This window comes from Mauremys mutica, chromosome 1 (genome assembly GCF_020497125.1).
Source record: "Mauremys mutica isolate MM-2020 ecotype Southern chromosome 1, ASM2049712v1, whole genome shotgun sequence".
Classification (NCBI taxonomy): Eukaryota; Metazoa; Chordata; order Testudines; family Geoemydidae; genus Mauremys; species Mauremys mutica.
In genome coordinates, this window is record NC_059072.1 from 324,672,799 (window position 1) to 324,688,472 (window position 15,674).

Genomic DNA, 15,674 nt, shown 5'->3' on the forward strand with positions numbered 1-15,674 from the left:
TGTTTAAAGTTCTTGGGCCAAATTCTGCTCTGGCTTAGATCAAGGTAAATCTAGTGTAACTACATGGACATTGAGTTACTCCAGGTTTAACCCACTGTAAGTGAGAGGAGTATTGGGCCCTTTGACTCTGTGCACGTGCATGTGTGTGAGGTACAGTTTTTATCCTTATTTTGTTATTATAACATTTGTTTCTTTTAAAAGTGCTCTTGTATGTGGGTCACTAGTTATAGGCCTGATCCCACAGCCCTTATTTGCACTAGTCAGGACTATGCACGTGTGGAAGGGTTGTATGATCAGGTCCTGTGACTGTTAGTACAAAGTAACATTTTCTTTTTAGTTCTGTGGTCCCCATGATCCCAACAGCAAACTACCTTTGAATGCTGTGGTGGACAATGAAGCAAACATACTTAAACTAATATTTAACCCGGAAGGCTTAAATTGCCAAGAAAAAAAATCCTTCCGTTTCAATAAAGTATAGCAATGTATTCCAAATGGGGGGTATTGAATCACTCCTGGATAGATTCAGAGTGGGTATTTCCCAGCACTAATTACCTGGAAAAGTTTCAGATAATAAACATACTCTGGTGACTTTTGAAGATGGTATAGTGCAGTGGTTCTCAACCGGGGGTCCAAGGCCCCCGGGGAGTCTGCGAGCAGGTTTCAGGGGGCCACCAAGCAGGGCCAGCATTAGATAGGCTGAACCCTGGGGTCCTGAGCAACTTAGTTTTGCGGGAGCCCCTGTGATATGGGGCCCCAGGCAATTGCCCTGCTTGCTACCCCCTAACGTTGGCCCTGGCTTTTATATGCAGAAAACCCATTGTTGTGGCACAGGTGGGCCATGGAGTTTTTATAGCATGTTGGGAGGGCCTCAGAAAGAAAAAGGTTGAGAACCCCTGGTATAGTGCACATGCATAGGCGGAATCAGGCTTCCCCAGTTACAGCTTAGCTTTGAAAGGATTAGATTTTTATTGGTAAATGTCAATAAACATTGATTTCACTGTACACGCACAATCTAACAAAAAATGTTTCCACTGATAATAATTGAAATTTACAGACAGGCAAAGTAACAAAAATGCTGCTAGAGAATGTAGAGTTTGATTTAAGGCTGTTTAGTTTGTATATGTTGACATGTAACATTGACAATTTGTGTATTAATGGTTATAAAGCTTTCACTTCTGAATCTCAATATCTTCTGTCATTAAATAATTGTCTGACCCCACCCCCACAATTTCCTACAACTGTGAACATTTAAATTGAGAAAAATAGAAATAAAATGCTTAAAACCCATAATTTTGCACAACTGTGAAAATTTAAATAGCTAAAAATAAACCTTACAAATAAACATTGACATTATTTGTCAAAAATAAATTAAATAAAAATCTAATTCTGTCAAGCTTATTTATATTGTTAATAATAACATTTGTAGCATTTGGCATTTTCAAACTGTTGTGTAAGTTAATTAACAATTAGCATGTTACTCAGAGTCCAATACTCACAGTACCCCTTTGAGGTAGGCCAGTATTATTATCTGAATTCTCAAATCTCTGCTTTTGATCCTAAGACAAGACTTAGAGAGTGAAAACAGGGAGATTCCCCAGGTTAAATTTTCGCAGTTTGAACAATATCAATAGTGGGGCTTTAGAAAGCTATGGGACTATTCTCCCTTTGATAAATGGATTTCCAGTGTTAAGCCTCAAAACATGAATGATCACCCAGTCGTGATACTTCTGAATGTGATGCTTCGGCAGAAAAGCTCTAAATACTGTAAAACCTCATAACAATTATGAGACACTCTTGTTTAAAAATACTGCTCAACACTGCTCAACTCTTAAAATATCCCAAAGCTAAGGGCAAACCTCGTTGAAAGAGCCTTCTTGAATGAGTTGTGTTTAGAGATTGGTAATTTGGAAAGTAGGTTATCTGGACAACAGAGGTGTCTATTGATAAGATCCCAAGAAAAACCTAGGACTGGAGAAATAAAAGCTGATAGTGCTACAGGTGTCGTCCAGTTTTGAAAAGTGACAGGGAACTAGACACTACTTTTCCACCTGTAAGGAACAGGTTTTTTAAATCTTCATAATCATTCCCTAACAACAAAAATCTACCATGTACTCACAGAGAACAATTGATCCTGAACCATTGCAGTCAATGGGACTTTTCACATTGACATTATGACGTTGCACCCCATAAGACTTTATGGAAATATGCTTATGAATGTATATATGACATAACTGGAATATGTTTTGTGCTACATATGCCATGTAACATATCTATGTAAAGGTTCTGATCTACTGAATATATTCACCCTATTTGTATGCATGTGTCATTGTTGTATTCAAAGTTATGAATATTGGCTGTATACTTGTTTGATTTTAAATAGCCTTAGTAAGGCATTTGATCAGCTTCTTTAGAAAGGAATTTGCAAGTTAAGTGCCCAGTCAAGAAGCACTTAACAGACAATGGATCTTGGAAGGCTCCAATCCACATAAGAAGTCTACATGAGGATGTTCAAGATAGCATGTGAACCATGGCTGCTACCTGTAAGTTCTGAGTCATGCATGGACATGTGACTTGCCCATGTGACTCCAAAACTCCATCTTATAACTGGAATTCTACACAGGAGGAGGAAGGGGTGTCCACCCACAAGAGAAAGTCTATTTAAACCCCTGGGAGACCCCTCTATTTTGTCTTCAGCTGGCTCAAGAGAGAGCCTCTCCACCCCCAAGGATACCTGAGAGAAACTGGAACAAAAGACAGTAACTACAGGGGGTGTGAGTGATTGCTGGACCTAGACTAGAAGGAGACTAGTCTGTAAAAGGAAGCTTACTGGAACACCTCTGAGGGTGAGGTTTTATGTGTATTCAGTTTTCTTACTGTATTAGTCATAGATTTGCATGTTTTATTTTATTTTGCTTGGTAATTCACTTTGTTCTGTCTGCTATTACTTGGAGCCACTTAAATCCTACTTTTTGTATTTAATAGAATCACTTTTTACTTATTAATTAACCCAGAGTATGTATTAATACCTGGGGAGAGCAAACAGCTTTGCATATCTCTCTATCAATGTTATAGAGGGTGAACAATTTATGAGTTTACCCTGTATAAGCTTTATTTGGGGTTTGGACCCCACTGGGAGTTGAGTATCTGAGTGTTAAAGACAGGAACACTTCTTAAGCTGCTTTAAGCTGTTAGGGGACATGGTTCAGACCTAGGTCTGGGTTTGCAGCAGCCTAGCAGGTCTGGCTCAAACCAGGTAGGGCACTGAAGTCCCAAGCTGACCAAATGCCTTACTAAGGCTATTTAAAACATATTCCAGTTATGTCATATATACATTCATGAGCATATTTCCATAAAGTCTCATGGGGTGCAACGTCACAGACATCAATCTGTATTATTAGTGTTTTTGAAATGTATCTGTATTGCACTAGATCAGTGATACTCAGGCTGAGTGTCATGAGCTGCAAGTGGCTCTTTAATGTCTCTCATGCGGCTCTTTGCAGCACATGATATTAAAGTTATTAACTAATCAGGATGCTTTTACTGGTATTAACCAATTAAGGTATCAACTTGCACTAAGTTTTTAACCTATTTGCTGTGAGAATAATATATAAAATTAAATATTTTCCCATCATACTGTTTGAATATGAATATATAGTACTATAGTAAATGAAACAATGAATTCACACTACTGTGGCTCTTTTAGGTAATGTTGATCGCTAATTTGGCTCCTGAACCGGTGATGTCTGAGTATCACAATACTAGATCCTTGTTCAGTGGATGCAGCCTCAAGCCAATAATGAGTGATACTTATGAGGATCTCTACAATGTTAAATTTTCCAAGGACACTGTTCTGATGTACTATAGCCATAACTAGGTTTTACAGTTTAAGATGATGGACTATAGGTTGATTTTTTTCATTTATTTACTATCCATATTGTCTGATTCAGGCCTATTGGAAGTGTGTGGAAAAATACATTGAAGAGCATGAAGTTTATCCTTCTGACACTGGCACAGAATACAAGTTAAGCACTGGAGGGCAGCTCAGTAAATAAGATCTACATATGGCCACCGCCACTGTCTGCTGGCAAGCACCACCATTAGATCACTGTGATGGTGTGATGCTCCTTGGGGTACCCAGGACTGTGAATCACCTTCTGTACCCCCCACTTCTTGTTTCCAGCGAGAAGGAGAATTACTTGTGCTTAGCTGGGTGCTAGATCCCTGACATCATTAGCCTGTCAACCACCCAAACAATCTCCTCTGGGCTATGCCAGCCCTTACTTTGCCTTGCAGGTTAACAATAGGTGTGCCCCAGCACCTGAGCCCCTTTGAAATGTCCCCCTGTGGAGTCCAGGTCCTTATTGACTGAACACTCACAGTAATAACAGGTCTGCTATCCACAAAGGAACAATGTACAATGATTCAACTCAGGATCAGCACCTTGTATAATACCAGAGCACTGAGATATATTTATAATGAAAATAGCAATACGCTTATTATCAAAGATTCAAGGTATAGTGAGAAGGGATAATAGAAACAGAAGGGTTACATATAAAATAAGTTTAGTCTCTAGAAATTATGATTTTAACAGACTAACCTTCTGTCTAAAGAAGTTTATCTCACGCAAATGTCCTTTGCAGAGTTTCCAATCAGAGCAAGTTATGAGCTTATTTTCATCAGTGTAACATCTTCATTGTCCCAGAACAAATTAACCTTCTAGCTTGTATTTTTAAACCTTGCATTCAAAACCTTATAAACGAAATTCATAAATATGCAAAACAGAAGAGTCATACTTTACTTGTCATAGAACTTCATTAACAAGTAAATAAAGGTAGAACATTGCCTGAATGCAGCATAGTTCAATTCTGTAATATCGTTTTAACAATCAAGGAACACATACAATTGTAAGGACCTATCTGCATTGACAAAGCTATTGGATTGATGGATCATGTTTTAGAACATTGACTCCAACTTTGATATAAAATGAGTTGGTCTTACCTTAATCATGTTCAGAGTTGAAACACAATTTATTAATATGATTATAACATAGTATGATCCTATCTACATTGGCAAGATCGACTGTTATAACGTTATCGAGTAACAGTCTCCCTAATTTAGCCGTTTTTATTCTACCTTTCTGTGGCATTGTCTATATTAGGAATATCTGCACTGGTATAATTAAATTGATTTAATTACACTAGAGAAAACCATTAATATAGAGGCATTACAGTGGTGTGAAGTGGGGCTTATACCTAAAAAAAAGCTCTATTTAGCGCGAAAGCGTGTCTCTTTCACCAACAGAAGTTAGTCCAATAAAAGATATTACTTTAACCAACTTGTCTTTCACAGATTTATGTGGTAGTTTAGGAAATAAAGCTATAAGGCCTTAGATGAGAGGTTTCCACACTGTGATCCATGTACCATGCTAGTTTCTGGAGCATGGGGAGGAGGAGTTGAACAACAAAAGTGATCTGTGTCATTAACATTTTAAAAAAACATCAAAACACCTATTGCACTCAATAGAGCTAGCAGGTCATAAATACTTTTCCAGTGTTTCTTATCTGTGGGAGCAATTGCTGTTGTTGCCTAAAACAGAGATGTTATGTGTGTGTGAAGGGAGCTTGTCTACACAGTCAAGCCTAGGACAGGAGGTGTCAACAGAGCAATCTATTGAGAACCTCTGTCTTAGATGTAACAATGCAGTAACGGTTGGCAAATGGTGACTTTTTAATGGCAACCTCTATATAAATGCTAAAAGCAGCAAAGAGTCCTGTGGCACCTTATAGACTAACAGACGTATTGGAGCATGAGCTTTCATGGGTGAATACCCACTTCGTCGGATGCATGTAGTGGAAATTTCCAGGGGCAGGTATATATATGCAAGCAAGAAGCAGGCTAGAGATAACAAGGTTAGTTCAATCAGGGAGGATGAGGCCCTCTTCTAGCAGCTGAGGTGTGAAAACCAAGGGAGGAGAAACTGCTTTTGTAATTGGCATGCCATTCACAGTCTTTGTTTAATCCTGAGCTGATGGTGTCAAATTTGCAGATGAACTGAAGCTCAGCAGTTTCTCTTTGAAGTCTGGTCCTGAAGTTTTTTTGCTGCAGGATGGCTACCTTTAAATCTGCTATTGTGTGTCCAGGGAGATTGAAGTGTTCTCCTACAGGTTTTTGTATATTGCCATTCCTAATATCTGATTTGTGTCCATTTATCCTTTTCCGTATATCAGACTGGGAGAAGAAATCAAGTCATGTCTAGCAGTGGCTAGTTCTAGAACCAGTGTTAATCACTATTTTCATTAGTATCTTGGAGAATGGAGTGAAGAATATGGGCCCCAATCTTGTTCCCACAAAAGTCTATGAAAGTTTGCCTTCAATGAGTGAAGGATCATGTCTTATATCTGTGAACACTACTGAAGTGGGAGGGATTGCAAAGGACAGGACTAACATATGATCCCAATACATTGAAGAAATGGGCTGAAATCAATAATGGGAGGTTCCATAAAGATAAATGCAAAGTGCTACACATAGGCATGAATATTGTGCAACACCTGAGAATGGGGAAATACTATCAAGGCAGAGCCTGACTATGAGAAAGAGACTGGGTGTTAGAATGGGTGACAGACGACAGGGTGGAGTCAGTACACTGATGCTGTCACAAACAGGCAGCTGGCATAATAGGTCGCATTAATTAGGTGTAAACAGGTTCATTATTCTGCTTTACTCACCATCAGAGAGGCCTCCATTACAGAACTGTGTTCAGGTTCAGGCCCCACATTTTTTAAAAAAAGAGACAAATTGGAGAGAATTCAGAGGAGAAAAAAGAATTATAAAAGCTTTGGCAAAAATGAGGCCTATGTATGGGATTTTCAAAAGTGCCTAAGTGACTTAGGAGTACAAGTCCCACATTGGAAAGATTTAGGAAATCCTGATTTAGGAAAGACTAAGACAGGGCATGCTCAGTGTAAGGGAAATTAAGACAGCAAGGAGGGAAGATAACTGCTTATGCATACAAAAAGGGTTATTATAAAAGGGACAAGGACCATGTATTGTCATTAGCTAATGAGGATGGGAAACAATGGTATGTTTGAAGACTGTGGGGAAGGAGCCAGATGAAAGGGAGTGGGTGAAGATGTGGGAGGCAGGTGTGGGGAAAATGAGGAGTTGAGGCTGTGTAGCAGGTGGAGGAGTTCTTCCAAATCAGAAGCTGTGGTGGAATAGAGTAGATGAAGGAATAAATGAGAGGAAGGGAGAGATGAAAGTACAGGGCAGCTAGTCAATTTTCTCTTTGAAAAAAATTAAGATCCTTTGCAGAAAGAGACCACTGGGGGAGGTGGCATTAAGAGAATCAAAGATGAAGGAGAGTCAATTGGGAATGAAGCCACACACTCTAAAAGAGCTCCAGGGGTCACAGAAGACAGTTACCAGCCTACCTTCTGAGCAATATAAGTGTCTGTGTAAGAATAGACTTGCACTACAAGAAGTCCCAGTGCCTCTTAGACTTTCTCCAGAGTTGCTCAGCAACATGGAGCAAGAGGAGGCTATAAAGTGTGAACCAGGATTGTAGGAACAATAGGATTGTTGGAACATGTCCACACTAGGAGAAATTATGTGGTTCTGCACAGACATAGCTAGTGATTGCTAGCACATTGTAGAATAATAGTGTAGACAGAGCAAGATGTTTGTTTTTATCTTGATGCAGTTGGTTGAAGTGAGCAATAGAATGGAGCCTAGAATTCATCTTGACCAGCTATATAGAAGACAGACTTTACAACATGTTAAGTATCTTGTTGTAACAACATACATTTATTTACAGTTTAGATATGGCTTAAGAGAGTGGAGAAGAAAAGGAGTTCAAGTGGAGAAGAGAAAGAGGGTCAAGCTGTAATCAGAGGCCATGGACTCTGCATAGGAGAGGGACAGTAGTGAAAAAGGTAGAAGGTGGAGAGAATCAGGGTGGTCAGAGATGTTGTCTTGGAGATCACAAAAGTAGGAGATGAGATGGGGGTGAGAGGAAGGTGGAAGAGGAGAGTATGTAACACAGAGGAAGATAAGGAATGGCCAAAGAGTGGAAATTCAGTGCGGGAAGGGTCATCCAGAGAGCATTTTGGGGTGTGAACTAAAGGTCAGAAGCCCAAGCATGGACTTGGTTGGGGAGCTGTTTCAGAGCTGCAGGTTGAATGGGTAAGTTGGGGAGAAAAAATGGCAGGCAGTAGAGTTGGAGGGATCTTTAACGTGGAAGTTGAAATCCCAAAGAATGAGAGTGGAGCAAACGAAGGAAAGGAAGAAAGAGGAGCCGGGAGCTGAAATCAGAAGAGGAGCCTGGAGAATAGTAGCTAACAGCTATGCGGTGGGAAAGGGGAGAGAAAAGCTGGGTGGAGGGTGCTTTGAAGGAGGCAAAAGAGAGGCTGCAGAGAAGTGTTGGAAGTGGGAGAGACAGGAAAGCACCAGGCTGGTGCTGTTGCAGTGTGAGAGAGGAGGGGAGACCACTAGCAGAGGGCAGCCACCAAAGCAGAGGGGAGAGCTAGGTTTCAATATGGGGGGAATGAACTGTAAGACAGCTTGCTGAAGATGGAGTGGGAGTTCTAGAGTGCACAGCAGAAGGGAAGGAAGCTGATGTGACCGATTACTGTGGGCCATGGCAGAAAATGGAGAGAGCTATGGGAAGAGGCAGGATTGGAACTAGGCAAGTATGAGACAGAGGGAGAGATGTGCTGAGTACTTGGAGGATGGGGTGGGGAGAGAGCTGTTGAGGCAAAGTAGAGCAGCATGAAGAGAGCAGAGAATATTGGTGGAATAGAGAGAGATAGGGGACGGGATCAGGATAATAGAGGAGAGGCACCAAGATAGGAATGTTAGAAACATGGCGGGGCAGTGATTAGCAACAAATTTGGAGGGGAACAGTGAATTAAAGTGACAGTCAAGTCAGTCCAGTGAGGCAGCAATCTGTCAGCTAAATCAGGTAACAATGTTTCAGTTAAATCAAAGTGGGGAACAATTAACCAATTACAGTAGCTGGGAGCCTGCATCCATGGGTACATTTGAAGACTGGCTTGCTGCCACAGAGTAAAGGAATGAATGCTACAGCTGGCTGCTTCATTCAAAATATCACAGAGACAACCTTGTATTAGTGATGACAGCTCCAGCTGCTCCTCATTTCCTCATGGAAAGGAGAAGGGTGTTCCAGACTGGCAGTAGGTCTGAAGAAATAATTTATAATAAACCCTCCTCCCTCACTAGTTTCGGAAGGGTCCATCAACCTTCCAAACTGGTAAACAGCATCATAAGGTCACCAGCCTATCTGAGGGTGGAGTTGCAGCTGGGAAGAAGTCCTACCCTTCAGAGCAGGCTGACAATTGGTATCCAGAGCTATCAGTCATAGCAAGAGGCCTAAGAAACTGAGAGGCTCAGACAGCATGGTGACAGGCTTGGTATAAGAAGGACAGATAGATTGTGCAGTCCCCAGATCTGAGTATTTAAAATCAATGTGGAAGCAAGACTAGAAACACCAGCGAAAGAAGCTAGCAGAAAATCAATCAACCAAGGGAAAGTAAGAAATTAGTTTCTTGCACTTCCCATACATGGCCAGATTCTGCACCCTTACTCCCACTGAGTAGGAAATTTCACAGTGAGTAGTCCCATCTGAAGTCAGTGGAAGTATTTGACAAGTAAGGTACTTCTTAACATGCGTAAGGGTGGCAGAATTTGGTTCAAAGTAATATTAAACTGGGATTAATGACATGAAGAGATATGAGGTATCTTGAATGAAAAACAACAGAAGGTAGCAGAAGCCAGGAAGATCAGGATAGAAAGGTGTAATACACAGCAAAATCAAAATAGACACCTGAGTAGGGTATACTACAGATATCAGTAATACAGATAAGAAAGAAATAGCTATAACAGTTAGGTAGACAAGGCAAAAGAAGTAGGAATTATCTTTACCAATGTATTTAAGATCCTTAAAGAAAGCAGTGTAAATTTGGACTATTTTAAGCAATATAAGTTTTATTCATTTCCTGGTATGTAAGTTTAAATTAGAACCAACTTAAATTCTACAGCCACAGCATTGAGAGAACACCACTGCATCACCTAATGTAGAAGGACAGCCTACGTTGGGAGGGATAGCTCAGTGGTTTGAGTATTGGCCTGCTAAACCCAGGGTTGTGACTTCAATCCTTGAGGGGGCCATTTGGGGATTGGCCCTGCTTTGAGAAGGGGGTTGGACTAGATGATCTCCTGAGGTCCTTTCCAACCCTAATAATCTATGATTCTATGTTTACCTGGCCAGTGTTCAATGTGTGGGGAGCATGGATTTACTGTTTATGAGGAGAGGGTTAATTGTAAGGTTGTGGGAGAAAAGAAGTAAACATCTGGAGCAGACTGAGCTGGTAGTGAGATGGTCATTCCAAGAACTAGAAACATCAGATTATAGTAGTTATCATGAATACAACTCACTGAAAAACCTGTACATCTTGCTAATTAAACAGCAAGTTACTTAGATGCCAACTAAAACCGTTTTTTAATTGCCTGGTGTCTGTAAGTATCAAGAGTAACCCGGTGACTGTAGATAAAAAGCAACTTGGGTCTGCGGGTTTCTGTTGTCTGACTACCTCTTCCCACATCTGCAGAGAGGTACAGTATTCCAATCAGGGGCGGCTCCAGGCCCCAGCACGCCAAGCACGTGCTTGGGGCGGCAAGCCGCAGGGGCGCTCCGCGGGCGCCGCGAGGGCGGCAGGCAGGCTGCCCTTGGCAGCTTGCCTGCGGAGGGTCCGCTGGTCCCGCGGCTTTGGAGGATCTTCCGCAGGCACACCTGCGGGAGGTCCACCGAAGCCACGGGACCAGCGGACCGTCCGCAGGCAAGCCGCAGAAGGCAGCCTGCCTGCCGTGCTTGGGGCGGCAAAATTCCTAGAGCCGCCCCTGATTCCAATCCTAACCCTTGTCCACATCTTAGAACGGTTTACACATTCTCATCACTTGTTACTAAGAGCTACCTGTTACATTAGGTGAATCTTAGTAATTAATGAACAAGTGATTTTTAATTGTGCATTACACAAGGAATGTTTATAATACTACAAGCTCTTATTAAGGTGACTGTATTGAGAAGGAAGTAAATGTTTAGGTGTCACTCTTGTGTAAAAAATGTCTTTGGCTATGTTGGTCATGACCATAGTGCAGAATGAATTTTCTCATTATCCCAGAGGGCCCAGTTGAGATTATTCTTGAGGGTGCCTGTCCTCTCAACATAGTCCTCCCTTCAACAAATTCCATTTTCCTCATGTCTACTAATCCTCTTTTCTCTACTTTGTGCTTAAAAGTTGTATCACTTTAAATATATCAGTTGAGTTAGCTGGTCAAAATAAACTTTAAGCTCCTTCTGAATTTATCTACAATTGCCCTGTCTGCACTAGGACTGTAATGAATTAGCTAACAGGTGTCAAAAATACACCTTTTTTTCTAGTGTAGGCATGGTGTTTGTGTAGACTGTGGAATTCTACAATTTGACCACAGTCATAGGTGGAGCAGTGAGGGAACAATCCCATGTCTTAGGTAAGAGTGACTGGAATCTGCTCTATTTTATTCAAATTAGGTGCAATCCTAATCCTCCAGGTGTATTGCCTGGGAGGCTATTTCTGCTGAGAAAAATTGGACACTCATATTAATATAGATGCTTGAATTACATGTAAAATATTAGGATGTCTGAGCTGCAATGGGTAATAAACAGGTGATTTTTAATAGTGCATTACGTAGGAGAGGTTTATGATACTGCATGTTGTCATTAAAGTAATTACACTGAAAAGGAAGTGACTCTTTGGGTGTCATTTTTGGGCCTAGCACTTTGATGTGGTTTGCTGAGTGTGTGTGAAGAGCCAAGTGAGCATTGTGTGCCAGACCCTTCCAGCTAGTCCATCAGATTATACTTATGCAGAAATGACCTCCTGCTGCTAACTAAAATTAAACAGTTACATTGGTGAGTTATTTTTCTATATAACAGACAATATTAATAGCGTTGTACTCAACAGTTAGCTTATAGCATTAACTCCACATGAAAGCCTTGGGTGCCCCTAATAAAATGTGTCAGAGGAAAGTATAGTTTTAGCCATGTCAAAAGATATCCCCTCACCCACCTTGTCTCTCAGAGAAAAGTATGCATTTGAGAACTATCTCCACAGCAATTCTATGTTAACTTTCTACTTGCTGGAGTTAGCTTTTCTGACTGGACTACACAGTCCTCCTTTCGTCTAGTTCAGGGGTCGGCAACCGGTGGCTCACGGCTCGCCAGGGTAAGCACCCTGGCGGGCCGGCCCGGTTTGTTTATCTGCCGCGTCGGCAAGTTCGGCCGATCGCGGCTCCCACTGGCAGTGGTTCGCGGTCCCAGACCAATGCGGGAGGCAGGAAGCGGCGCGAGCCGAGGGATGTTCTGGCCGCGGCTTCCTGCCTCCTGGGTGCTTACCCTGGCGAGCCGCGAGCCACCGGTTGCCGACCCCTGGTCTAGTTCTTAACTGTCATGCACTCTGCATATTACAGAGACAAGATGGGTGAGGTAATAGCTTTTATTGGATCAACTTCTGTAGATGCTTCTGTTGGTGATAGAGACAAGCTGTCTAGCTTACACAGAGCTCATCCTCAGGTCTGGGCAATATGCACCCTGAATAATCATTTATATAACTGCAAAATTAGAATGGTAGCATTTTACACCCACTAGGCAGTTTGTAGACATACGTAAATGATGACAAAAAGTGCTAGGCAGTGGAGAATTACAGCCCTGCACCCACCCTATGCATAGTGCTTCCCAGATACACCTCCAACACTTGGTCACTTTTTGAGCCTAGAATATGACTAAAGACTTTGTCTTCACTGCCAAAAAATATGTTTTTACTGTGAGATAATTAAAGCGAAGTAGCTGTAAAATTCTAGTGAAGACAAGGCACTGTCATTTTTACTACAAGGTAGCTAGGTGAGATCAACTCTATATCCCCACCTGTGTTTGACTTCATCTAGCCTACCTTGCAGTGAAAACAACAATATGTTGTCTCAACAAGGAACAGCTATCCCTTTTTTGCAGTGAAGACTTAGCCCTGGTCTATACTACAGACTTAGGTTGATGTAAGGCTACTTACATTGACCTAACTCTGTAAGCATCTACAATAAAATGTAGCTCCCACCAATGTAATTCATACACCGCCTTATATAACTCCGCCTCCATGAGAGGCATAGCGCTTAAGTTGATGTAGTTAGGTCGATGCAGTGTCAGTGTAGACACTGCATTGCTTACATCTAGGGTGACCTGATGTCCTGACTTCATAGGGACAGTCCCAGGGGCTTTGTCTTATATAGGCGCCTATTACCCATCAGCCCCTGTCCCAATTTTTCACACTTGCTATCTGGTCACCCTATTTACATCAACTGTTGATGCCTTTTAGAAACCATCCCACAATGCCCCACATGGGCAGTTAAATCAGTGCAAGTGCACCTGGTGAGGATGTGCACCATCAACACAAGGAACATAATGTGGACATGTAAAACTGATTCAATTACTATAATGACTGTATGTCAATGTAACTTAGGTAGACTTAATTTTGTAATTGCCCCCCACCCCCCCAAGATTTGAAAGTATCTTGTCCCCTTATTGGTCCTTTGGGTCAGGTGTCAGCCAGGTTACCTGAACTTCTTAACCCTTTATAGATAAAAGGATTTTGGTGCCTCTGGCCAGGAGGGATTTTATAGTATTGTCTACAGGAGGGTTGTTTCCCTTCCCTTTCTAGTGATGACAGAGTGGAATTAGTGAACTAGTGTAAATTGCCATGATCTGATCATGAGACTAGGGTGTGATTTGCACAATGACCCATACTGCAAGTAAAGAAAGCTCCAGATTTCATTTTAACCTTTTTTACATTAGGAAATGTGTTCCTGTCTTCCAAAGCAAGGACGTGTTGCTACAGCATCAGAAGTTCATGGCTATAAGGAAAATACATCCTTTTGTGACACATGCTTGAATTGTATGGGACTGATCCTGCAGGCACTCCATGAGATTAGGAGAAGGATCAGGCCCCAGGTATTTACTTCTTGTCTAGTTCAGTTTGCTGTCATAAAACTGTGGGCATGATCCTGACCCCACTAGAGTGAATGGTAAAATCTCTATTGTCAACTGATAACAATTTAGAATTATCCTAGTATATGACTAAATTGCTCATTCTAGGCATTCCCACCTCTTTTTCCTTGGTGGATTGATATTGGCTATCATCTATTAGCTGCTGTAGAACATTTATCTGGGATTATTTGTTATTCTTGTAAATGAAGGGCAGAGGAATTTAGCTAGATGGTGTTATCATCTGGGCCCTTATGCTGGTATTCCTGGCAAGTACGAACACATCCTTCATCTAAAGCCGGGGGGAACTGTGCTAGTCGCAGCACAGATCCAATTGTGCATGTTGTTTGGAAGGGGAAAGAATTTGAAACCATTGCATGAAGCGTATGTGTCTGACAGAGAACTAAAAGTGCAAGGTACAAAGACAGGGAATTTTGTTTCCGATAGATATGAAAAACTAAAGTGTTTCATCAGCAATTTGATGGGAATTGAAAACTGGGTTAGCCATAGCCTTGCTCTGATGTTTCTGCACTGGATGAAAAATTTAATTTCTCAATTTATTTCTATAACATCTCAGTTTCTTTCACAGTAAACCTCAAAGTCCCAATACATTTCCCATCCAAAGCAAACTAAAACCTCACAAACCAAGGACTGAGCCTTCTCCCATTTGCAAGTGGCAAAATCCCTATTGGCTTCATTGGGAAAAAGACTGGATCCCTTTTGCTGAGAAAATTGCCAATTTCAATATTTAGATTTGGAGGAATTCAATCCTAGTAATTTAAGATAAAAGAAAAAGTAATTTCAGTAGCAAATCCACTTTGGGAGATTTGATAGTCAAAACCAGAATTCCTTAGCCCATGCCAGATTTTCCTGTTATACTAAGGCAACCCCAATGAAGAGAGTAGAAGAGAAATTTTGATTGGTGTTCCATCCTGAGAGGAGAGTTTAGCACTCAGTTAAAACTCTCATTGACTCTAGTAAGGACTTGAGGACTGGGCCATCTACCTGCACTTCCTGCCTTCCGTACTTTGAGTTTTGAGCATCCCCAGTTCAGCCTTCTTGTCCTTGAATAGTTTGGCAGAAGGTTGACTTAATCCAGACTGCAATGCTAGACACTGTCCTGGCAGGAAGGGAGCCCAGTGAGGTGCAGCAGTCATTGCTTAACCTATGGTGAAAGGAGCAAATGGCTAATCCACTCTTTTCCTGATGCAGGAAGTTTGAATTTGGAATGGCAACTCCCAGAAAGGGCTGCAGCATTTCCAAGGTTTTGCCCTCTGTGGGGAGTGGTGATATCAAACCTGCCAAATGGGGAGTGATAGAATTAAGTTGAAAAATAACGCGACTCCTAGACAGGGAGGGAAAGTTCCCCTGACTTTAGCCCCCCATCCTGTCCCGTTGGACAGCCCCCATTACACTGAAACCAATGGGCCAGGGGCCCAGGACTGCTTGTTGAGTAGGGCTGTGTCTTCACTGCAAATCCGCTGGGGTGGCCAGCAGGGCCTGCGGATTTGACCTGGCTGTGACGAGTGTGGGGAGGAGGCAGTAGGGGGGCAGATGTGGCCCTCCCTCTCCTGACACGCAGCCCCCTGGG